Consider the following 27,002-nt stretch of genomic DNA (forward strand, 5'->3'; position numbering starts at 1 on the left):
CTATACATCGCCTTATAGGGATAGTTTTATCAACAGTGACTGGGTAATAAAGTAAAAGTTTATAAAGTAAAAGGTAATAAAATAAAAGTTAGAAGTCAGGCTCCTTTAATTGCAGCCATAGTTAGTTCTACCAAACATTGCATCAGGGGAGTAAATACTTGCTTTCATAAGTTATCATTTGTACATCCTAATTAAGTCTAATTCAGGTCAAGGTACTGAATAACTTTTTTACATTCAACTGTATGTAAGCATGTAAACATGTACAGTGGTGTGAAATTTCTTGATTTCGTATTATTTTGCATGTTTGTCACACTTTAATGTTTCAGATCATCAAACTAATTGAAATATTAGTAAAACATAACACAAGTGAACACAACATGCAGTTTTTAAATAAAGGTTTTTATTATTGAAGGAAATAAAATTTAAAACTATATGGCTTTATAACCTTTTCCAGACTGATAGATCCCAATTACTTTTTCTTTTTTATTTCTGAATTTCTTTGGATCTCAGCATGATGTCTAGCTTTTGAGGATCTTTTGGTCTACTTCAAATTGTCAGGCAGGTCTTATTTAAGAGATTTCTTGATTGTGAACAGGTGTGGCAGTAATCAGGCCTGGGTGTGGCTAGAGAAATTGAACTCAGGTGTGATAAACCACAGTTTTTACAGGGGGCAAACACTTTTTCACACTGGGCCAAGTAGTTTTGGATTTTGTTTCCCTCAATAATAAAAACCATCATTTAAAAACTGCATGTTGTGTTCACTTGTGTTATCTTTTACTAATATTTAAATGAGTTAGATGATCTAAAACATTAAAGTTTGACAAACATGCAAAATAATAAGAAATCAACACTTTTTCACACCACTGTTTAATTCCCACACACTTTGCGATGTGTACTTCTCTTCATACTATCATACCACTATACAAATAACTGTGCATCTGATGATAAGGGGTTTCAGTCTTACTTTCTATGTTTGTTTTTTAGTGGATCGTCTTCAGCTGCCACCCCACAGCCATGGTTATATCCAGATGCTGTACCTCACACACAATTACACCCATTCATACATACACACACACACACACACACACACACACACACACACACACCACACACACCACACACACACACACTCACACACTCACACACCACATACACTCACACACCACATACACTCACACACACACACACACTCTGCTTTTTAGTCCATGTCTTTCACAAGAGATCCTTTAGGTCACCGGCAAACCTACAGAGAGAGATAGAGAGATAGAGAGAGAGAGAGAGAGAGAGAGAGAGAGAGAGAGAGAGAGAGAGAGAGAGAGAGAGAGAGAGAGAGAGAGAGAGAGAGAGACGAGAGAGAACGAGAGAGAACGAGAAAGAATTTCATTTTACTTGAAAAGTAAGCCTAAGGGGATTTAATTGCACATCATATATGTGAAGCTGTTTCTATATCCATCATAGTAATGCAGTTCATAAATCCAGAACGCTGATGCCCATTATGCATGCGTGACCTAATATCCCACTGACCTGTTGTAAACAGAATGAGGGTGCAGAGCTGAAAAGTATCCATATAAAGACAGTAGCTACATAAACCCCAGACTATCTGCAGCCAGATTCCTCTTACAGTAAGCCTTATGCTGGTGCTCCCAAAAAAAAAGCCTCTTGCACTATTGTTTACTGTAGAATTATTGCTAATGTTAAATATTACCCTTTCAGAGTCACTAATATCTCCACTGATGTAAGCCTGTATTTAGTTTTGGGAGATGACAGACATAAGCATGCAAGTTGAGTAATGAAACAGAGTCAGGTCAATGGCTAATACTGTTATTGTTGTTTTCTATGCTAAGCTTCATTAAACATATAGAATAGTCAGTGCTGGACCTTACAAGAAAAGCTTTGGCTTTACTTAGTAAACAAAATTCTTACTAGAAATAGAAAGAATAACATTGATTTTAAATGAACTCGTGCACAGATAATGAAATATGCGAATGGATCAGTGACCTTTTTTTGTTGTTTAGGCACAATGCATCAAGCAATTACACTGTTTTATTTTTTTCTGTTTGGCTGTTGGGTGTTTCTGCATGACTGTTCATACACAAGAGTGCTGGAACCCAGTCTCTATTTAATTTCATAATATTTAATTATTCAGAAATCAGAAATTTGCCACAAGACCAACATGGATGAAAACCAGAAAAGCATCTTAACTGGTGTATCAATGGTACCAGCAACATGGCATACAACACCCTCTGCTGTCACTGTTTTCTGCGCTAACTTGTGACTGCCTTTAAAAACCAGAATCTCTATTGTACTCCCCAGGTTGGTAGCTTGCTACCTAGGTAAAATTTGCCTACCTGCCACTTCTGGCTTACCAAACAAATCAAGTTTGCCTTTTGAAATGCAAACTATTAAAAAAAAAATCTAAAGGTTATAGAAATAAAAACAAATCGTGAAAAAAAAAAAGAAATTAACTTCAACATTAGATGAAAAAGAAATATCAGTTAGTGAGCCTCGCTAATAAATAATAGATCGATTATGAGAGACAATATAGACAGTAAAATAAGTGTCATAACTACACCAACTAGGCATACCATTATGAAATTATAACATTATGACCAGTGAGTGAATAACACTTATTATCTTTTTATTATGGCACCTGTTAGTGGGTGGGCTATACTAGGTATTTCCCACTGACGTTTTTGATGTGTAAGTAGAAGGAAAAATGGGCAAGCTTAAGGATTTGAGCCTAATTTTACAAGGGCCAACTTGTAATGGCTAGACGACTGGGTCAGAGCATCTCCAGAAATGTAGCTCTTGTGGGGTGTTCAAAAATAGGTTCATGAAAGGAACAGTGGTGAACTGGCGACAGGGTCATTGGCGGCCAAAATTTAGTGATGCACGTGGAGGGCAAAGGCTGGCCCGTGTGGTGATCAAACAGACGAGCTACTGTTGGTCAAATTGCTAAAGAAGTTTATGCTGTTAATGCTCAACGAATCAGGACTGTTTTGGCAGCCAAAGGGGACCAACACAATATTAGGCAGGTGATCATAATGTTTTGCCTAGTCAGTGCATGTGATGATCAAAATATTCCCAAAACATTGAACATTAAACACACACTGAACTAGCAAGACAGTTCAACACATGCCATGTGTTTTAGTCTAGAAGTTTTGCAGTTCCAGTGTATGAGCCCGTAACCCTGGGAAATTGTTTAAGAAAAGCTCTAGCTACTTTAGGCAGGCCTGTTCAGGATGGCCGTTCACAGCTGGTGCACAGATCCAAGTGTTTAATTACACAACAAACCATCTTGTATCTCCTCTAACATTTTACAATCATGTATTCCTTCAGCAGTAAAATAAATTGTTCAGATTTATTGATTACCTAATCCTGTCATTGAAAATATGCTCATTACTTAAATGCATGCAATTGTATTCCAGCTACATATTCAACTCATTGAGTTTAGTACTCCTGATAGAATATCAGGTCCAATTTGACAGTATTTATAGACCCACTTGTTTTTATTAAATGACAATCAATTACTTAGACCAATTGGTTGAGTGCAGTGGTTTCTCCTGCTGTAACAAAAATCACAGACATCCTAATTATACTTCACAGACCCCATTTTGAGCACCGCTATCTCCTATCCAATTCCGAACATTAAAAAAGAATGTCCACACCAGGACAGCTTTGAAATATATAGATTATTGATTTAAGTGCGCACATTTGTGGTTTAAAATTATTCTTGAGCTTGCTTGCTCAAGTTCCTCAAAATGTGTTACTGTATGTTAACCATCCTGGAGTATGCATCTTTTTAGGCATCAAATATGCCAAACCCAGGTTCAAACTTAAAATCCACTTCTTTCCCAGCTACAACTCTTTTATATACCGACTTTAAAAAATGTGCATATTCATTCATTCATTCATTCATTTCCCCCGCTTATCCGTAATTCGGGTCGCGGGGGCAGCAGTCTAAGCAGGCCCCCGACTCCGACTGCTGCCCAATCCTCATAGCACCGTCCCTTACGGTCCCTCCTGCAGGAGGTGAGCCCACAGGAAGAAATGTGCATATTATATTATATTATATTATATTATATTATATTATATTATATTATATTATATTATATTATATTATATTATATTATATTATATTATATTATATTAGTCTGTCTATGTTGTTGATGTCAACTATTACTGTTAAAACAATAAGCATTATAATAAGCATTATTACTCAATGTTACAATGTCAATTACTCTTTTTAATAAAAATATTCAAGAAAATAAAAAATGTTAAAACAGGTGTTTAAGGTCAAGAAAAACGTACACGTAGATATAGAGAAAACATTAAAAAGACTAGATTTTTCTTTATTTCCCATTTTATAGTTACCTGACCGGTTTTCGACATAGACAGAAGGATATGAGTGATTTTAGCCGACAGTAGGTTGTACAAACAGTGGAAGAGATAAGCTGCAAAAACCTCACTGTAACTGCGTGCACTGCCCACTGTCACTTTCCACAGGATGTGAAACAGCTTCACCAACACACAAACGTAAAAGAAATTTAAAGTCAGTAGTGTTCTCTCAGGCAGTGATTCACACATATTTACACATTTTCTTACTGATGACCAACATTTTCATAGCTAAAATTAAACGATCAACGTGCATTATTCCATTCTGATGTATATAGACCTTTTTAGGGAAGTCAGATATCTGGCACTGGTGGAAATATGGAACATGGAAAATATGAGCTATCTAAGAGGCAATTTGCTCACAGTTAACTATGTGAATAAGAATATTGTAGGGATTTTGTGTATTAGGGCATTTAATAATTAAATAATTATTCTTAAAATAAAAAAGACAAGGCCTAGAATTCATAGTCTGATATGTAACAGCGAGGTGTCAATAGCTGTTCACAGAAACACACACACACACACACACACATACACACACACACAGGTTAAGTAGTTTCTCCTGACGTAACTTTAGTTGCCATGCATATGAAATTACCGTATTTTCCGGACTATAAGCCGCTACTTTTTCCCCACTCTTTGAACCCCGCGGCTTAAACAATGAAGCGTCTAATTTATGGATTTTTCCTGGGTTTTTCCCAGTTTTACAAGCTTCATGCCAAAAAACTGAACCCCATAACATTAGACGATTGAAATTGCCGAATGGGTTGAACCAATGAAATTCTTTATATTATAGCTCCCGCTGAATCGGGCCGCACGACATTATAAATATGGATAAGTTTCCTCTGACATTTAACCTGCCGCTCACTCGGACTGTCAACAGGAAATGCGTATCATTCGTCACGCTGAAAATTAGTTTCAATGTAGACACATGCGGCTTATAGCTTATTTATGTTAAAAATACAAATCTTTGTCAAATTCAGTGGGTGCGGCTTATATTTGGGTGCGCTTAATAGTCCGGAAATTACGGTACTCCTTTTCTATTTTTGACTCACAAACAATTAAACATAATGTACACTTTCGTTTTATACAGTAAAACGAAATAATTTTTTTTTTAAACTGGCTATAACCAATAGTTTAATAGTGTTAACAGAATTTATTATACAGTAGGTTCATCATATTTAAAAAAATTGATAAATACATTTCAAAATCTTCCTATAAACTCTATTTGATAAATAAAGACTCTGACATGGTGAAATAACATAGTGTGCTTTATATACCACATTTAAAATCTATGAGTTGCAAGGTTTGGGTCTGTTAGTTTTCAAACAGCGCATTTGTTCATTACATGAATAATTAATAGAATGCTGGTTCCACTGTGTGAATCACACGTTTCAAATATTACACTATTTCAAGTTGCATTTCATTTTACAATGCATCATTATACCTTTACTAGTTACAGTATGTACATACTCAAATAGTGACCACAGTCACACCAGATACACAGGTCATGATACACAGAATTGATCTGCTTACTTCTGACAGAGCAGATTGTGCTAACTACATTTAATGCCATGTATACAGAATTTTAGCACTTTAGAAGTGGCACCTGTACTGAGTGTTCCAATGTTATCAATAAAATGTATTGCAAATGTATTGCCAGTGTGTAATACCACAATAATGCCAGGCCTGACCTCATCATGAGCTAAAATGAGATCTAAATCATGCTCCATTGAATTTTAGGTACGGATGAGCTGTCTGTGCAAATCCCCTTATATAGCTATCTATAAAATACTTGAACTGTGATATAATGAATTTTACTGTGAACAGAAACGTGCAAAATAACACAGTCAGTATGGTGGGTTGCCTAGCAACAGTCACTCCTACTTGGCCTACCATCATTTTAAGAATGGCTACTACGGCTAGTTTGAATCATGTCAGTAGAGAAGGTAAGAAAGCTGGGAATGACTTGAAGACGAAGAATAGCCTTTATTTCTCACATAGACATTACAGCAAAATTCGTTCTTCACATATCCCAGCTTGCTCGGAAGCTGGGGTCAGAGCGCAGGGACGGCGCTCCTTGACCCTTGCTTAAGGGCCCAAAAGTAGCAGCTTGGCGATGCCTGGGCTTGAACCCCCGACTTTCCGATCAGTAACCCAGCACCTTAACCACTGAGCTACCACTCCCCAACTTATACCAAGTTTGAGATTTTGCTGAATTGAGGCTGGATTTGTGATTGAGCTGGTGGTCCAGACACAGCTTCCCCACTTCCCCTTTTGAAGAATCATAACTAGATATCAAGTCACTGGGCTCATTTGAAGAAAATGGGTTAATGAGTTGTGTAGGCTACTGAATCAATTATTTCAGCTAAGGCAAGGTTTTCATCAAGCCATTAACTCTTGCATTAACTTATTATACATACTGATATTAATTAGTCAACAACGGGATGTTTGAAAATAGATTGATATTTGGAAACAAGGGTCAAATCTAAGTCAGATTCAAATTCAAATCAGGGTCTATATCTGCCAGGGTAGTGCAACATATTAGTTAAGTAACCTATAACTATTGTGTAAAATGGCAAAGGAAAACCACTGAGCCACAAGCTTACTAGTTGGCAAGATGGTGGGATTGTTTACTTGCTAGTTTATGTCTTTGGATTTGCATTCTTGGATAAACCTGAATCATTCTTGAATAATTGTTATGGATATTAGGGCTGTAACAATTCCACGAGTAACTCGAGTAATTCGATTACAAAAATTTATTGAGGAAATTATTTTGCCTCGATGCTTTGTTTAGTAAATTAAACTACACAAGGAGCACTGCGTTTCCCGCGGACAATTATTACTAACGCACCACCTGCTAAATTCTTTAGCGCTCTGGCCAGGGAATACATAAGATGCTGCAGAATGAAAAATGGAGGAACAGGGAGAAAACAGCAAGGGGCGAGGAGAAGATTTATATGAAAGCCTGTTTCCGCCACATTTAATTAAAAGTTTGCCTAATTCCGAGGTTTTTTTTTTTGCAATTCGCCAACCGGACGGCGTCACCCCCGCTGTAGTTATAGAAAGCTTTACACATTGAAAATGAAAAATATGCTACAATGAATAGAATTGCATGGTATCAAACTGAGTTGTCGATCCCTGGAGAGAACCAACAATCAGCTCTGGAGGAGACGGAACAAGACAGACGAAGCAGAGGAGCCTTGTTCATACACCAACAGCTTCAAACGTCAGGCCGACAACATGGTTACCGGTGGATGCACCAGAAATGCCAGATGTTTACGAAAAAAAAAAAAGTCAGAATTCAGGGAAATTAATCTTGTAATCGTGGGAAAAAAGTCGGAATTAGGCAAAGATTTTTATGTGGAGGAAACCTTTTACACTTATTTTTTAATGTATATATATTTGTATTTACATTTTGATGTAATATGGCAATTAAATGCACAACGGTTTAGTTTTTACAGATATTCTTGTGTGCAATTTCAGCAATAAAAATTTGTATTTTTTTCTACAAAAGAAAAAAAATTACTTGTTCGTTTTAAGAGACCTGTTTTATTTTCTGTTGTATATTTAGTATTGCTCTAAAGAAAAAGAAAAAGTACTTCTTATCCGATTCCTCGATTAATCGTTGGAATAATCGGCAGAATACTCAATTTAAAAAATAATCGATAGCAACAGACCTAATAGATATAAGGTTGCAAATCTATACATTTACATTTCCGGCATTTGGCAGACAATTTATCCCTCAAGACTGTTTTTTTTTTTTTTATATTTAGAAACAGTGTTGTTGATGAGTTAGTAAAATAATTACTTTTGGAAGGCCTAAAAAGTACAATACCAGATCCACCAGTACAACTTTTACTTTTTCTTTTCTGTCTTATCTGAAGGCATGAATTTGTTAGAATTGTCAAAATTGTGTCCAAACCAAATTCATTATATAGATACTCTTTGTTACCCCTCTAATGTATATTAGAGCATATTATATGTCTTGAGAGTGTGGTTTTTCCTGATGTAGCCATTATGAATGTGAAATTGTAAATGCATAGGAAGACTTAGCTATTGACCTCAGACTCCTTAAGCAAACCACAACCCTCCATCCTGTAGTAAACAGCCTATACTCACCCCCTTAGTCATGGGCTACACGGCTAGGGTAACATGAGTAGAAAAGCACTGATGGTTACATAGAATGAGAGCTAATACAACAACTGTACAAGGCAGTGTGAGGCTGGTGGTAATAGACCCTCCACTGGAACAGTTTCATCAACACGGAATGATACGGCCTGGTTTCTATTCAGAAATACGCTGTAGAATGTGTCATAGTTGAAACACACACACACACACACACACACACACACACACACACACACACCACACACACACACATCTATAACTATAAATGTCTTCTAGCGTCGCTAGTTATTGTATTACATAAGTGCACTCTCAGTGCTTCAAAAACGTTAAGTATACAGTAAACCCAAAAATCAAGAAACTATTTAAAACCATTATGACCATTATGGCTGTTGTGATCCTCCTTGGGATCCACCTAATAACCTTATTGTGTGATTAGACATGATTAAGAGACATGATTAAGAAAGTCCATATAAAACTGCATTTGTGATAAGACGGATGTGACCAAGACAGATTATTTTCTCTATCAGCCTTTTTGCTCTAAAATGCCTAGGAAAGAAAATCTGAATGTACACTAAGTACAGTAAGCAAATTGTGACCAAAAAAATTATTAAGAAACCATTAAAGAAATAATTCCAAAAGTTTCATAGTCAAGCTTGTTTATTGATATTTATGATAGTAAGAGGCTTGAACAAAACTTGAGCTGCTGCTTATCAAGAGTGTTACCGTATGTATATGTGTAGTCCATATGCACATTGATCCGGACTATGAGTATAATTAAGTTGCTTGATTAGGAAAAGAAATTGACTAAACAGAAGCTTTCTTCTGAAAGTAAAAAAAATGGTGAGATGTAGAAAAACGCCTTTTGTTGCAACTCCTGAGATCCTGTGACTTCAATCCCCATTTAGACTGACATCATGGTAAACAGTCTAGCAGCTCTGTGCTGTAGAGATGAATGGCTGCTTTTTAAGGGTTGTGATTTTGCATCGTGTGAGAAATTTGGAGAAGGTGCTGCTGATGAGCCATCTGCTCCCAGAAAATCTGAATATTCAGCTAGCAAAGTATGGTTTAAATTTACTCACACTTTTGCACCACCTTAAACCCTCTTTACGCACTTTAGATACAGGTGTCTGATATTTATTTAACAGAAGCAAAGGACTTTTAGTGCTTTAAAGACATGGTCACTGTTTTACACTTTCATGCTTTTAAAGAACTTTCCCTATTCAGCATGCACAATATCACCCATTAGCAGCATTTTAAATTATCACAGCTATTAGTCAATACTGAGTCAAGACTTTGTGTGAACCACTTAACACCCATTAAAACCTGGTGCTATCTCTCTAACAAAAACAAAAAAAAAGATACATAAATATGGATTTTTTTAATGTTGGGAAGTCCCAAATCAAATGCAAAACTCCTGAAATTGTCAACATTATGCTACCCTTTGCTTTCTGGATGCGTCAATGCTATTTCTCAGCTTTGCAAAGTGCAAAAAGACATAACTCACCAGTTATACATGGTTAATTGCAATTACGAAAACAAAAATAAAAAGACATTAATAGAAACATGATTTACTTGCTATTAGCACTAAGCTGCTGTTATTAAAAAAATAACACCAATAAGAACAGCCAATCAATTAATTGGCAATTAGTTTGAATGTTCTCACAACCATTATATAATAAGAATCATGTTAGTTCAAGAATGGGACACAAAGGATTAGGAAGTGGGTTGCAAAGAATTCCATCTCGCAATATCACAGGCCCATGGTGTTGGATCACTGCTAAGGTATTGCCACTGTTATGCTGCTTTGGTGTTGTCCCTGCTGCTGCACCTGCCTGGTGTAGTGGAGTAATAATGCTCAATGACGCAGCTGCACATTGCAGTTTCGCAATTTGTCGACTCACTCCAAACAAACATACTTCCCCCAATACAGATGGTCTTTTGTTGATGGAATTTGATACTCTAAACTATTTATGTAGTTTCAGGATGTGTTCATCAAAAACAATGCATGAGTTATATTCTTATTGTTTGATTAAATTTAACATACATGGTTGAAAATGGCCTGTTGTGCAAGCCATACACACAAATTTATAATGGCTACCTACACCTACACGTATTATCTTTCTTATTTTTTGCCTCAAACATGTTACACAAGGTGCCCAGGCTGTGTGATAGCTGATAAGAGAGTAGGCAGAGCCGCACCGGGCACAGAACCGGATACCGACTGGATGCCAAGCTCACCAGATGGAACGGTCACTATGCTGCATCATACCCCTTCACCAAGCTTAGATCAGAGCCAGCATTTCAAACAGACACGAAAACACTGTGTAATAATGCTGATGGCAAAATGACTCCATTTGTTAATGTTTGACTGAATTTTGCAAACCTCATTAACAGGAGTGGAAATGTCAAATAAATCCAAATTGATCACAGCACAAACACTTACAGTGTGAGCACAGTTTCACTTTAATCGACTTGCAGAGACAAAAATCTCAGCAATCATTTTTCCAATCACTACAGAATTTAAATTAATAGCAGTGTACAAAAAATTCTATGATTAAATGACATCGTATAATATTAACAACACCAATGAGTACAGCATGCAATCTCACTGGCATACTTCAGTCTGTCATATTTCCTAGACATGAAATATGTATTAGAATTAGGGCTGGAACAACTAATCGATAAAATTCGATAATGAAATTTGATGCCAACCAATGCTGTTATTGATTAGTTGGACTTCTCAAATTACGGATTAGCGTGATGGCAAGATAACACAGCTGCTTGCGAAATGGTAGAAAGTACAGGGTCAACCCGGCAGCAAGAAAGAGTGTGCATCCCAAGTCATACAAGGCATGGGAGCATTTTATATTAAACGCAACAAAGAAAACTAACCTGCAAGTTATGCAAAGTTGAGCTTGTGTGGCATAGGAGTACCACAGTGATGCACAAACACACTGGTGTCATGGGTGAAGGCAAAACATTAGCATAGTAAGCAAAAACTGTATAATCCTTTTCATGTAAAATGATATAGTTTAATGAAATGCTATTGTGTAAAATTCGGGACAGTCGTACTGAATCTGTTCTCGCGTGGCTCACGAGCATCAGGTTGCGCAATCACCTGCCTCACGACATAGTGATGGATTAAGTTAAAACGGTGTGAACAAACACTAAATCTAAAAAAAGGAAATAACAGCAGCAGTAAACAATTACATTTTTAGTCACTGTTGTGGTTTTTAGCGAATGCTTATGCATTTGTACACAAATGCGTATTTTTTCCTTTTTTTTTAATCAAGCCTGTTAGCTTGCTGCGGTTATTTTTTTATAGTGTTTGTCTACTACAACAGTAACTTATCTGTTTTCAAAAGTGATATACTGCGGCTTTACTACGTTCAAATTCTTGTTTTCAATGTTTGTATATTTAATTTATGCATAAATCATTTAATTATTATACAAAAGTAAATTCATTATATATTCAAGATTTGCTTATAATTAAGAATTGCTTATACCTTTACAACAGAACAAAATGTCTGTGTATTTTCTAAACAAAAATTGTCAAAATAATGTTGTATTATATTTTATACTGATATTGTTGTCAATTTGCCATCTGCAATTATCATAAAAAAATTCTAAGAATGTTGATTTACACAAATTGCTTCACCTTGCATACTCAAATGCTGTTTTTTTTTTTGGGTTTTTTTTGTTTTTTTTACAGATGGAAACAACCCAGCATGAGTGAATTTCTTTTTTTAAAGACAAATCCCAAATGTCAAAATGAAAAATAGTTAAACTTAATATGTGGCTTTTGCATTTTGTAATGTACACTTGTACACATAAAGAGGGTTTTATGTAGTTATAATAAGCAAAATGTCAAATAAAATTTGTTTTATTTTTGATCCAATTAATCGGGTAATCGTCTGATTAATTGATTCTTAAAATAATCCTAATTAGAATATACATATAATATAGACATTTATATATATATATATATATATATATATATATATATATATATATATATATATATATATATATATATATATATATATATATATCAAAACAAAGATATCAGATATATATAAAACAGCAAGGTTTGTAAACTGACAGTTTCAGACGATCAGGTTTTAAATTGACAGTAAGAGGCTGCACAGTCTGAGCTTTTACTGTAATGGCTAATCTCATCACCAGACTTACAGTATCGACACATTATCCACTCGCACACTTCCCGACCATTGGCATGTGAATTTTCATGTGGTGTAGACAGAAAGAGAGAGAGAGAGAGAGAGAGAGAGAGAGAGAGAGAGAGAGAGAGAGAGAGAGAGAGAGAGAGAGAGAGAGAGAGAGAGAGAGAGAGAGAGAGAGAGAGAGAGAGAGAGAGAGAGAAAGACTGTAGTAGAAATTTAAAAGACTGGTGCAGTAAGAAGCTAAATTAGATGACTACTGGACTGAAAAATTATCATTTTACATTATGATAAAATAATAATATATGCAGTTATAGTTACAGGTATTTTCAAAGCAATAGCATGTCACTTCATGTCATGTCGTGTTATAATAATGGCTTATGAGAACATTAGTGACAGCATAGTAATAATAAAGTAATGGACTATAATAAAGTTCTGTAGCACAATTTACATGAATTATAAGCTAGATTTTCATTTCCTTACATTGCTCGTATATAAGGAATAAAATACAATGAAACAAGATGTTATAGGAAACTATCCTATAAAGTGTCTTAAAGTGATTTGACAATTATTAAATTATTTTATGAATTAAAAAGTCATACCTTTTAAGTTACATTTAATGAAATAGTGAGTTTGTGGTAGGTTATGCTGAAGGTAGTTCCGATAAGGTCTTAATTTTCTTACTTTCTTTCAAGTGTTATCGCCTTCCTTAAATATCTGCTCATACTCAACATCTTATTAAAATGTATGTTTTTTTTGTGAATCATTTTAAAAAAAAATCTATTTATTATTGGTTTAATTATGTAAAGTTTTCTTTATACAAATCTCTGTGAATATGTTGCTACTATAAAAACAATCATGTAATCTTAAGTAGAAGAAATAAGTAATCTTTATTATTATATTTAGAGTGCATAAAGGGTTAGCATTAACCAAAGCCTCTGGCTCCTCGGTTCATCCTAGAACACAGTGTTCTGTCTAGTGCATTAATAAGAGCAGACAAAAAATCCCAATGCTTAAGATCTATATACAGCACAACACAGTCTATGTACTTTACTTGCATGCTGATGTACCTTGTTTGATCACACACAGAAAACCTCAAAATAGTCAACATCAGAGCTGACACTCCCTTTGAGCACAGCACTGGGAAACCTGTGGACAACCTTAAAAACATTGTTTTCCTTTAACTTTTCTCAACCTGCCCTTGACTGTGTGCAGGTCAGGCCTCCTCCTCAGTGTACTCTCAGGAATGTGTTTGATCACAAAGGGGAAAAAATATGCCTGCATTTAGGAATATACCAGTGGCTTAAATTGCTTAAAGCCTGAGTGGAAAATGCGACTGACCCACAGGGATGAAAGTGAGTCTTTAAAAGTACAGTAATCTCCTTTATGTTCATAAAGAATATAGTACTTATAATGTGAAAAGGATTGCAGTTCTGTAGTACAGTATTAAAATTAAAATGCATTAAATATGCAAAGCAGGGGCAGAGCGATTATGGCAGTAGCTTTCAGGATATATTGGTATACACTGCCAAATTTGTATTCCTAAAAATAATATTTAACATACAACATTGGTGTGCTATTGCAAATACTGAATTGTTTGTTTTAATTACTCAGATTAATTAATCTTTTAGCAGTTTATCAGCAAAATATAAAATAACAGTCTGCTTTTTTATTATTAAATTGTAAGCTATTTAAGACAACAGCCTAAAGATTTTCCAGAAGATTTAGCATAAAATGAGACATAACCATATAATCATTAATTAAAACAAATTCATTACTAAAGTATAAATGTCCTTATTTCTGTAATGCTGTCATACTTATACAAACACTACACTACATGCCTCCACCATGTAACTTTACTGTAATCAGTGTATATAATAAGAAGTAAAAATTAAACAAAGGAAACATAAAAAAGTATCAATTATAATAAATATATATAATGCTATAGACAATTGACAAAGCAAGAGATGCAAGAAACATACGTATTTAAAGGCCCCTGCTTAAAAAAGGCAGATTCAATGACTGAATTTCAATTCAGTGTGTAAGAAAGCACAGCCTATTTAGCCCAGGAATCACTCACTCACTCCTCCAACATTCACAATGGCAGGCCTATGCTACTGGAGAGTGTGTGTATGTTTGTGTGTGTGTGTGTGTGTGTGTGTGTGTGTGTGTGTGTGTGTGTGTGTGTGTGTGTTCGTTCAGAGTTAAGAATGATGCAAAGAGCCGGAAGCCAGCAGTAGGAAGAGGATATGTTATGTGTTTCTTCCTCTGTCCTCTGTGTAACAGATCTACATCATCCACAGAAATCCGATGCAATGATGTCATGTGGAAGATTTCTATCCACAGGAACAGCCATTAAACTTAAGAAACTACAAGTATCCACTATTCTCACTATAGCACAAATAGCCATTTTGCTGTTTACTAGACCCTAATATCACCCTAATGTTATAGGAGACAAAATAAACCTGTAGATTAACACATTAGTCCTATATGTAAACAAAATATAGACAGCACTAGTTAGTTAGGCATATTAACTGGGCCTAAATACTCTATATATTAAGAAATATTTGTTTGTTTTTTCTGTTAATGTGCCTAAGTCTGGGGTTTAATTATCTGTACCTTACATTAATATTTCTATCACCTAATACTTTTAACTTTAATGTTGTACTCCACTGTTAAACACTACATCATTGTATTTTTTAAATAGAATGTTTGTACAGCCAGAAAGACCAGACTATTTAAGGATTCACCTTAATTCTTAAATTATTACATTCTTTAAAGCTGCTTTAAAACAATGTCCATTGTGAAAAATTCTATAACAATAAACTTGACTTGACTTGACTTGACTATTGCACGACCTGTAACTGATTCTTGCCAGCCGGGTTTGGATTTGTATGCCCATTTATTTCATAAAACAATCTCAGCAAGCAGTTGTATATGCCTCTGCTATTGTGCATTCATTGCAATGTGTGACACATGGGCCAAATGTTTAAAAGATGAACAAAATTTATTTTTTTTTACTTTGTTTACTGTTGTGGTATTTTCTCAAAAACACTATAGTATTATTAGCTGCAATTCAAAAACCAACCTGTTTTTTTTTTTCAGAAGGGTAACTGAACTAAATGTAGGTAATTAATTAAAATCTCTGTTAAACCTAATATTTAATGTGTGCCAGCAAATAATGCTATCAATAAAATACATGCTATTACATATATTTTTGTGGAGGGTAGTTTGTATTGTGTTTGCTAGCTATTAAGAACTAATATTACAATGCACATGTCCCATCTTCCACGGTTGAGGCCTTGATTGACTGTTACTGACTGAACTCAGAGGATTTTTTTTTGTAGTATGAAATGTATTACCTGAAGTAAACTTTTCATACTTTTCTTTCAATTAAATTAGGAATTTGACACATTGCAACTTTGATCAGATAATTTCAATGAATAATTCATTCTTTACATGATGAAAGAATCTGGATGTAAATTTCTAAACTTTTGCCAGTAACAGTGATTAATTGTATCAAAAACAATTAAATGGCAAAAATGAAACAAGCTTCCTCTAAATTTAAACTTTGTCTAGATTCAGCTCTAACTAGTATCTGTCTGTTTAAGATCAACATCCAAACCATTACACCTAGTGATGTGTCAGACATGTTAATACTGTGAACTGGTCTATTTGTGTGTCAGTGCTGGCACATGCCAGTTGCAAACAGCTGTGTATGTTTGCTGGGCCAGCTGATCCCTAGGCATCCTTCTAACAGCTTCTTGTGCCGATGCTGCAGCATCAGACACGTGCATGAGCCTGGTTCACACCTACTCAGACACACAAACTAACATATGCTGCCTACAAACCATAAAGCTAAAATAGGCTATATCTAATAAGGTGCATATTCACTGAATCACACTTTGATGGTTCATCTGCTGTGACCATGAACCGCAGAAAGATATTATGAACATGCAGAAACATCATGGAAGAAAGAGCTGCAAAGCTGCATGTGATGTGATGAATCATGTTTAGCGAATTACCTGAATCATCCGCCATGGCACAAGGAGGTGTGATGAGTAAAATGTATTGTTAGCAATACAGCAAAGCACTTAAATCCTTCTCCAGTACAGCCTCAGATGTCAGCTCTCTGCTGATTGGCAGAGCGACAGTCAGAGCTTTATACACATTTGAACACAGCAGTGGGGTAAAGCAGCTCTGCCAGACCTGGGTCTATTTCTTTTTTCTTTCTATCTTGCTCACTTCTGTCCTATTTCTCAACATTTGGTTTCCTCAGAAGGTAACAAGTATGCACCAGCTGCTCCTTTAGGTCTACAGACACAATAAAATAGAGTAATAATTATCAACCATGAATAATGTTTGATGCATTCAGCCATATAGAACGTATTGAAGGGAGGAATATAAGAGACTATAAGAAAAAAATGATTTGTCAGTAGATAAGATGTTGGACAGAAGGTCATGAGCTCAAATTGTAACACAACCAAGCTGCCATTGTTGGGCCCTTGAACAAGACATGTCATGTAGATGTGTGAAACTAAACTGTGATTAATGCCAACATTTCTTTTGGTATGTAGTCCATATTGCAAAACCCACAACCGAAACAAAAATGGTTTGAATTCACTTTTAAAAACGTTCTTCAGCTTAGTGCATTTGACTCTGGATTCTTTAGGTTTTTTAGTTTTTTCTTTGCTTTTAGTCCAGTCTTATAAATATTATTATAATAAGGCAAGACCATGCTATGCCTTCTGGTGTATTATTTTCCTGTAATTTCACAAGTCTGAAAGTAGCCACAGTCCTTTTACTGGATATTGTCACTGGTCCCTGCTATGGGCATCCGTAAAAACCCACATGCATTAGAATGTTAGTCTCAAAACTACTGAAAACTTTATGCTGTGAATATACATTAATCAGTTGATCACTAATGGAGCAACACAAAAAAAAGACAGCTCACATGCTGTGTTGGCTAAACCATGAAAAACTGCATTGCTGATTCTTCTAGAACTAAGAGTCCTGCTATCAGCAAGTAAGTTCTGCAAATGCAGCATGGAGAATGATTGGAGATATTAACGTGTGTGTGTGTGTGTGTGTGTGTGTGTGTGTGTGTGTGTGTGTGTGTGTGTGTGTGTGTGTGTGTGTGTATTACAATAGATTCCTCCCTGTATGGTCAGATGTTTTAAACTCACTAACTCAATAAATTTTTATCTTGTACAGCAAATACTGAATCACCCTATTGTATATTAATGTATAACAATTCCAGGAACAATGCCCCTCTAATCCACAATGCACATTTACCATCTGTAGAATGTACACACATTTGGTGGACTTATGACCTTCAATTAAAACAGAGCATAAAAAATGCCTAAACTTGTGTTTTAAAAAATACATCCACCCCTCTATTTATCTTCAGTAAACACTTAATCCAATCTATTGCAGGGCACCATGAACTTTTTCCCACACACCATCATATGTAAAAGCAGTTTCCATCTACTGATGAAGGAAACCACACTGACACAGGACAAAACATGAACAAAGACTGCACATAGACAATGCTCAACTGAGCTCAAAATTAATACAGGAATCGTTAAATGTTACCCAGCGCACCACTCATAAAGGTTTTATGAACTGAAATACATGCTGCAGTTAGCATTGAAATGGTAACTTCATTAGAAAAAGACTGAACAAATATGTTCAATGTTTCAAAGGGTTACCATCAGTAAGTCTCTCCTCTCTAAAAATAACATGGCAGCATGGCTGAGGTTTGCTAAGTTGCATCCGAACAAACCACAGGACCTCTGAAAAGATAAAACCGAAGTAGAAATATTTGACCATAATGCACAATGTACCACGTTTGACAAAAACCATGCACAGCATATCATACCAACTGCAAAGCATGGTGGTGGAGATGACTGGGGTTGGTTTTGCAGTCATAAGACCTTGATGTAATAAGACCATGAACTCCTCTGTATACCAAAGAATGACAAGGTCAAATGTGAGACCATCTGTCTGACTGCTAAAGCATGACCAAAATTGGGTCATGCCAACTGGAGAACAGGACAGTGATCCCTAGCAGACCAGCAAATCTAAAACAGAATGTCTGGAAAAAATAAATGTTGCAATGGTCCATTCAAATGTTGTTGAGTTGACTACAAACATCAGTGAACTGAAGCAGTGTTGTAACGAAGATGAACCAAAATTTCTGAGAGGCTGATACAGTCATATGGAAAATTATTACTTAACGTTACTGCTGCTTAAAATGGTTCTACAAGCTATTGAACAATCTTTAAGCTTTTAAAATGTTTGTCCATTACGACTTGATTTTTGTAAAAGCAAATAATCACACAGCGTAATATGTCATGTGTTATTCATATGAGGTTTTACTTAACTCCTTCTAAGACCTGCTAAAGGCCAGATGATTTTTTTCATGTTGTTGTTGTAGAATTTACAGAGGGGTGTAATTTCTTTTTCACACGACTGTTATCACCTTCATTTGCAATCAATTTACGACTCACAATAATACAAGAATAGAATTTCACAACTCTGTGCTAGCTAGGGAATAACTGCCATCATAGACGCTCGATCGGGTGATGAGGAGATGAGGTCAAGAAACCTGCCATTTTATTTTGAAATCCCAACAATATCCTGACCTTCAATGTGACAGGAGAGCTCTTCTAACATCAATTACGATACAACTCTTCCTACATAACCTTATTAGAGTTTAAAATGATAGACTACACATCTGAAAAAAAAAAAAACAGAGAAGAAAGGTTCAGCCTTTTGTATTTACTTAATTTGTCACTTCTAGCAGCCAATTTGTAGGAAATCAGACCGCTGAAGATTACATCTTGAATGTCGTTTTTACAATCTCACTGACGGTGGGAGTCATGATCTGTGCTCCATTCTGAATGTCCATTCTAATTCTTTTCTTGGTTGTTTCTATAGCAGTAAGTTCTCATCAAATCTTAAAAAGAGACAAAGGAAAAAGAGTGTGTGAAAATAATGAATGAATGGCTTTCATTAATGAATTTAAATTAACACATTGTTCTGAGGACAGTATTCAATGGAACAGGGATCTGGGGATCTAAAAGAATTTACTGGCCTAAGAAATAATCATTGGGGGCAAAATGACCTTGCATCCATGAGGTACTCCCTTTATTGCATTATCACTAACAGTGCTAAGCTTAGCTTACAAAGCAGTTTATACATCATAAACATTTAGTTGTAGATCATAAACATTTAGTTGTGATCAATTATTTATCCATCAGCTTACCAGTTATTTAACAATTAATAGAAAATATGTTGTTTGTCATTATGAAAGCAAGGCTAGGGTTACAGATCAAACATTCGGTTAACCTTTTGCCTGACCAGTACATGCCAGATCTGGAGCTAATCCAGGAAAATTGTGTGCACATCCATAGCAGGGCATCATACACACTCATAATCACACACTTATTTGCACCTAGGTGAAAATGAGTATAGTCAGTCCACCCACTGGCATGTTTTTGTGAAGTGGAAAGAAACAAACACGGACATCGAGAGAACCTGCAAATATTCGCACAACCATAGACCCTGGAGCATTGAGAAAAAAAAGTGTACCATTTCCACCATCCACTTGTCCTTTTTCAGTGACAAGGCTGAAAATGTTTTACATCTAAAACACCAAATTTAGATCTTGTCAAATGCAAGAACATCCTTATCAATGAACATATCAAATAAAACAAGCTGAAGCATTCAACTAAACCTGAAAGGCAATATAAAACCTTTATAGCATATTAAACTGTCAAATACTTCTTTTGGTTCAAGCAACATAAAACGTTTAGTAGAAGTGTGTAGGAAAAGAGTCCGTAGGCCAGATGGATCCTCCTTCACAGGAAAAGCAGGGCAATGTCACATATCTCATCCAGACACCAGAGCAAACACAACAGAGTGCAAACTCTATCTCGAGAGGGCAGGGTGTGGCAACAAGAACACACCCATACTGAATCTAAACACACACAGTTGGAGCTCTGTGATGTGAGGAAAGAAAGATGCAAGCACACACACACTAACAGGAGGTACAGCAGTTTCAGCACACACATCACTTCCGGAGCAGACGTGTTTGTTCCTCATCAACATGCTGTCTGGAGTATGGGGCTACTGCAAGAAACTGTGAAGACAAATCTGGAAAGAGAACATAAATGGTCATCCTTCATCATTCCTGACAGGGCACTGCCACTTAGTATAGTCACGACCTATATGTATAGAAGCAAATAAACAGCAAAAACAAAAATACAAACACTTTTTGTCAGCAATATTGAACTTATAACCATTCAAAATAAAACTGCCTTTGCCCAAACATGTCTTAGAACTTAAAACATGCTTAATTTATCTTTGAAGTATTGTCCACAAGTGCACATCTATAATACATCCATCCATCCACACACTATACAGACTTAAATGCATCTTACAAGTTGAGGTTCAGTGGGAAGAACAAATATTAATGGCAAAAAAAAGCTCCAATGTATTTCACTTTTCAAACAGCAGTTTTTTTGCTACCAAGCATTATACTTATTTATTACTAAGTTTGTCTCATCCATTAAACAGCTGCATTAATCGGTTCTTTTCTTATCCGTATTAAACATACAGTTCTAATCTTAATCAAAAACAGACATGTGTAATTCCAATGGGGATACTTTTATGTTTCACAAGATCTATGGTAAAAATATACCCAATTTGCATACATTCTGTAAATATATGTGAACTTGGAGTACAGCCTGTAAAGCAAACTTTAGCCAGTAATAAATGTAAAAAAAAAATTGATAATTTGCATCTAAATTTTAAAGGTTGCTCAATTTGTCGTTTAAAATGTCTTTCACCTTGGTCATTTATTATGTCACTATTAATAAACCATATTATTTAGATTCTGGGAAGTCAAGCTTAGTGTATAATCTATCTCTAACACTGACCTAAATCGAAATCCAGTTTAAGAGGGTGTATGTTTATTAAGACTGTATAAGGTTTACATGCACCTTTATTTTAAGATGTTTGAATAAACAAAACTGTAAGCAAAAATTGCTTAAGCATTCTTTTGTTAAATTTCCCACAATTACATCTATTCTGTTATCACTTTATTCATTCAGCCATCTATCTAAACTAATTACCTATTTAGCCATCAATTCATGGAGATTTGTTGACTGGATTCATATATATTGGTCAAAGGTGTTACTCTCACACTGTGTTTCGCATTTTACATAACAGAAGCTTAAAACAACAGATTTTGTATAAGGTTGTACTTTGTCTGTTATGTGTACAATTGTGGATGGCACATTATAATGGAGAGGCCATGATTTCCAGCACATTTCATGAAATGCTTTGCAATTAGATGGACGGGGCAGTTCATTTCAGGGTCATTTAAGGGCACCTCATAGGCATCTTAATGCACCTAATGCACATAAATCCGTTCAAATGACAATGACACAGTAATCATTCTTTTCTATGTTCAGTTTTTTTGCCGTTAATTGCAACCTAAAAAATGGTCTCGTGTGTCAACGATTACGGTACTCTCAATTGAAACCAAATGTTTAAAGAGTATTTAAATAAGGCATTAATACAATGATGTACAATCAATATGGAATTTCTTAATTTAAAAAATTTACAGCTATGAAACATCACATGACAAGAAGAAGCTAAAAAGAAGGCATGTGATGAGCTATGAAGCTGCCAAGCAAGAATGGAAAATGGCTAAATGCTAAGAATGCTTCCCCTTCAAAATGCAAGTGGACTTGTATAAATATTGGCATGGCAAAGAGAACAGGCGCTTCTTGAATACTTAAATAATGTTATACCTGCTTCTCAAACTAGTAGTACAAAAGAGGACAGGTCCTCCTGGAGAAGGAGAATCTCTGCCGCATCTTGATGGTTCTCTTTTGGTGAAACTAGAACAATGCCAGGGCAGAACTGAAAAAACAGCGTTCTACAAAACTGTCACAAACACATCTGTAGAGCAGAATGAAATGTATATGAAACTAAATGTTTTGCATTGAACAGTCAATAGAATTTACATTGCTTTCAATCAGCATCTTTCTTTCACTCAAGCCAGGGGGGTATTACACTTCAGTTGGAGAATATGTTTAATTTTCATGCATGAATCATTAAGTCTTTCATGTTCAATAACTACTTTATGCTGGTCAGAATCTTTCCAGAAAAACACTGGGCACGAGGTGGGAATACACCCTGGATGGAAGGCAATGCCATCTCAAGACACCATGCACACATGTACACTTTCACATGCCTAGGGCAATTGAATGTTGGGTTGGGTGATGTATTTTTATAAATTATTTCACAACGTGCTTTTTTTTTTAAACACTGTGTATATTTTGATTCAAAAAAATCAATATTGAATTGTTTTTATGTGTAAAGAAGTGATTGAAAACAAAGTAATAAAATTGTCCTTAATGGCTTGTTTTTGTTTTTTCTTGTCACATATATATTATAGCACAGTGAAATTCTTTCACTGTATATGGGGTCAGCAATGATACTGCACCCCGGGAGCACCAAGAGTTAAGGGCCTTGCTCAAGGGCCCAAGAGTGACTGCTTGGTGATCTGGGAGCTTTAACCCGCTGACCTTCCGATCAATAACACAGAGTCTTAAATACTGAGCTACCACTTCCCCTAAAGGAAAGTAAGGAATTCAATGTAGACGTGGGGACCGAATGCAAGGATCAATCTCTGAACCCTGGAGCACTGAGGGGGTTCCACCATGCTAGCAGGTTTAATGTGATTAAAACGTTTCAAATCCATCCATTTGGGTCCACACCATTTTTCTTTTGTATTTATGACCCACATAAACCCTACCTCACCCCAGACCCCCCCCTTCCCAGTTCCCTTTTTTCATACACTAACCTGTTCACTATCCCGATCTCCTTCTGCATTATTCTGGCCTGAATGTGACCTCTCCCTAGACCACTTAACATTGCTTTCCCACCTGTGAGGATGTGGAGCACTTCAAAGCACCATGCAGTGATTGAGCACTGATTGCTGTGGGCCACTTGACTCATTTCATCTCATCTTGAGGACTAAACTTTCCGGGAATGAGGTGGGAGGGAAATGGAATTCTCTGAAGAAAGAGGCGACAGTTTCTCCCTTTGATGGGCTCAGCCTTTTCAATGCTGGTCCTTTTAAACATATTTGATCATTGCTATGATACATTTTACTTATTATGTAGAGAGGAAAGAAAAAGAGCATTTTATATCTGCACACATACACGCCGGAGAATCATACTCTGTTCTATTTCTAACCTTGATTTGTCCAATAAAGAAATTCTTTATTTTTCTTAACCAAAGCTTAAAAAAATATTGTGACTACATTCTTAAAGGCTCTTCACGTTTGAAAAGAATTACAAAGACAGTGACATGGCACAGCTTGAGACAATGTGTATGAGAAAACATGAGTATTTGAGTGCAGCAGTATTGTTAAAAAATGTCATGACATGCTGTGAAAATAAAAGACAGCAATCATTCAGATTTTGCAATTATGCATAAATAAATTGGTGACATGCATCTCTGATATTTTATTTTCAGCTGTGTATTCTGTATTTTCATGTCAGTTTTTTTATCAACATGTACAATTCTAAAATTATGGGTTTTTTATAGCCTTTAATGCTAATGGTGGTATGGAGCAATTTTCCTAAGAACTATAAATCTAATTATATTTAATTATACATTAAATATATATATATATATATATATATATATATATATATATATATATATATATATATATATATATATATATATATATATATAATACATTAAATTATACTTTCTTTGCTTTCTATCCTTATACTTTCTTAATGAGTTTAAATACAAGCCTCCTACAGTATAGAAGCATCATTGCTCAGTGTTTCTGAACGTGTCTATGATGTGTCTGAATTTCATATAGTAACTGATCAGCAGCCAAGCGCAGCCCCCATTGCTCTGCTAAGCACACGCCTACAGTGACCACACTGGTCTGTGTTTCCACTTTGCTGATTCGCCCTGATTGCTCCATCTGTCTCTGAATGTTTCTGACGCCTCATCTCTGTCTGTAATGAAAAAAACAAATGCAGAGTGGAACCCCAGCAACATGGAACAGAAATGTCTCACCGGGCTGTTTGATAAAATCAGAGACCGTTAGGTCAAGGTCATTTCTACATTCATTCATCTTCAGTTATCACTTTATCCTGATCATGGTCATGGTGAAGTATATCCCAGAGCTAGGAATACATCTTAGATTTGTCATTGCTCAGCAACATACACACACATACATTCAAACTCAGGCAATTTACTGTAATCAATCCATCTCCTGTAATATTTTGTGCACACACACATAAGGAAAACATACAGACAGCAACCCAAGCTCAAGGTTCAACCTTGGACCTAGGATCACCATGCTACCCAGGTCAATCTCCTCAATTTCTTTAAAAACTTTTGGTAATATGTCAGTAAAATGCAATTAAATAAATGGACAAAAAATAAAGAGATGGCTTTAAGATTAAAAATGCAACTCACTACACGTAAAGAGCACATTACCCAACTAGTTCTGCTTGTACAATTCTGCTTGTACAACTACAGCTCTGCTTGCACTGTATGATGCTGAATACTGTTTCGATAATAACTAAATAATATGCATTTGTAACTGTAATCCTTAGTTTTTTTCACAATGTGCAACATACAGCACAGATTGTGATTAAGCCATCTATTCATAAACGTCTAACTGCAGGCTGTGGCTGTGGCTACAGAATTGGTTCAGAATTTCAGAAGGCTAAATCATTGCACACACAGAGAACCTGGCTCACTCAGGATATACCAGGCCAACTCTAAAACATGCTAAGTATTACTCAAATAGCTTTAACATACGACGTGCATTTCCGGTACATCCTGTACATTATATGCACAGACTGTTTTTCATGTGTAGTATGTAGCAAATCAAAATTACTTACATCAAAAACCCAAAACATATGCTGAACCATGGTATATGGAAAATCTAATGGGCTTCATTAACACTATAGTGTTTATTAAGTGAAATAAACATAGGTGGTGCAACATTAGTGAAATTGCTGTGTAATTCTCACATATTGGCAGTGCAATGCTGAAGGTAAGGCTTTGCATGGAGCAACGTGAGGATTTGCATGGGCTAACATTACCTTTAACCCCTTAAAAAAAAAGGCAAGTGTGCCAATCTGACATGTTTCTTCTATAAAATATGTGGCTACATACTAAAGAAACTGGAAGACACTAATGATCACACTGGCGGTTGTATAATTGGTAGTATTGGTAGAAGGTGCTATGGTAGATGGTATTGGTAGTATAGATAAAGATCAGTAGCATGTAATATAGATTGTATAATATACTAAGTAATCTAAAATGTATTCAGTATTATAGGTATAGCATGTATAAATGTATACATGCACGTTAACCCGGTTAACTTCACATAGGCTTTAGGCAGAAATGTATTAAATAGACAGCATACAACGCTGACAAAGCATAAATGAGATGTGTATTGTAGCCTTCATGTTGCTGATAGGGAAACTGTGAGTCAACTAATAGAGGATTGACAGAGAGACGGCTGTAACGCATCTATAACATAGACCAATTTGGGCTACATACTGAAAGCAAAGCGTTAAAGCGAAACGGGAGCACATCCTGGTCTTGTGCAATAAGTGCGGACTGGATTCTAAGCCCAGCTGGTGCGATTCATCGCTGACAACAATGAAGCACAATTCCAATGTTCAGTCCTGATGTTGCAAAAGCAAAGTGCATTGTTCTTGATCTTGACGTTTAAGCCGCCGTTACGCCACATCGATAATCCGTGATGCCACACGTTAATAGACAAAGAGACGGCTTTTCGGCTGATTCTACCGAGGCAATGAGACGGACTGCGTCCTCATACATTTCTAAAAATACACCAGAAAAATTCCTGAGCTGCCGCATCAGAAAAACCCTCGGAAACCGACCTCGATATTCGCAAGATGCAACTGAAAGCAGCGCGAACACGTAGGGGGGGAAAGACAGGTGCACCTGCCCTGGATACGCAGTGATTCAACGAGCCGGTTAGCGTTCAGCGCGATTCAAACATGTCTTACCTTCATCTAGTCACTCATTATTCCTCATTTCACGTCGACTGAGCAAAACTTCAGGACGATATGGCTTTTAAAGAAACAGGCCGAAACTGTTTGCCCGTCTAACAGCCACTATATCTCCCTCATCTTCATGCTGTTCAGCGATGCAGCAGCACAGTGACAAGGCCACGCCCACTCACCCGCTAGGTTCCATGACGTC

At 36.0% G+C, this 27,002-nt stretch overlaps 1 protein-coding gene across 3 annotated transcripts in view; it reads right to left on the reverse strand.

Annotated features, from left to right (window-relative positions):
* otud7a (OTU deubiquitinase 7A) overlaps positions 1-27,002 on the reverse strand; it is a 63,742-nt gene extending 36,740 nt beyond the window's left edge. Inside the window, exons 1-2 of one of the 3 annotated variants that reach the window (XM_083545876.1) lie at positions 26,807-27,002; positions 965-1,243 (exon numbers count right to left, since the gene is read on the reverse strand). The gene's annotated coding sequence lies outside the window, so the exon portion shown is untranslated. The remainder of the gene's footprint in view (positions 1-964; positions 1,244-26,806) is intronic. The other 2 variants (XM_083545877.1, XM_083545878.1) reach the window with 2 other exon arrangements.

The sequence above is a fragment of the Silurus aristotelis genome (assembly GCF_946808225.1).
Source record: "Silurus aristotelis genome assembly, chromosome: 7".
NCBI lineage: Eukaryota > Metazoa > Chordata > Actinopteri > Siluriformes > Siluridae > Silurus > Silurus aristotelis.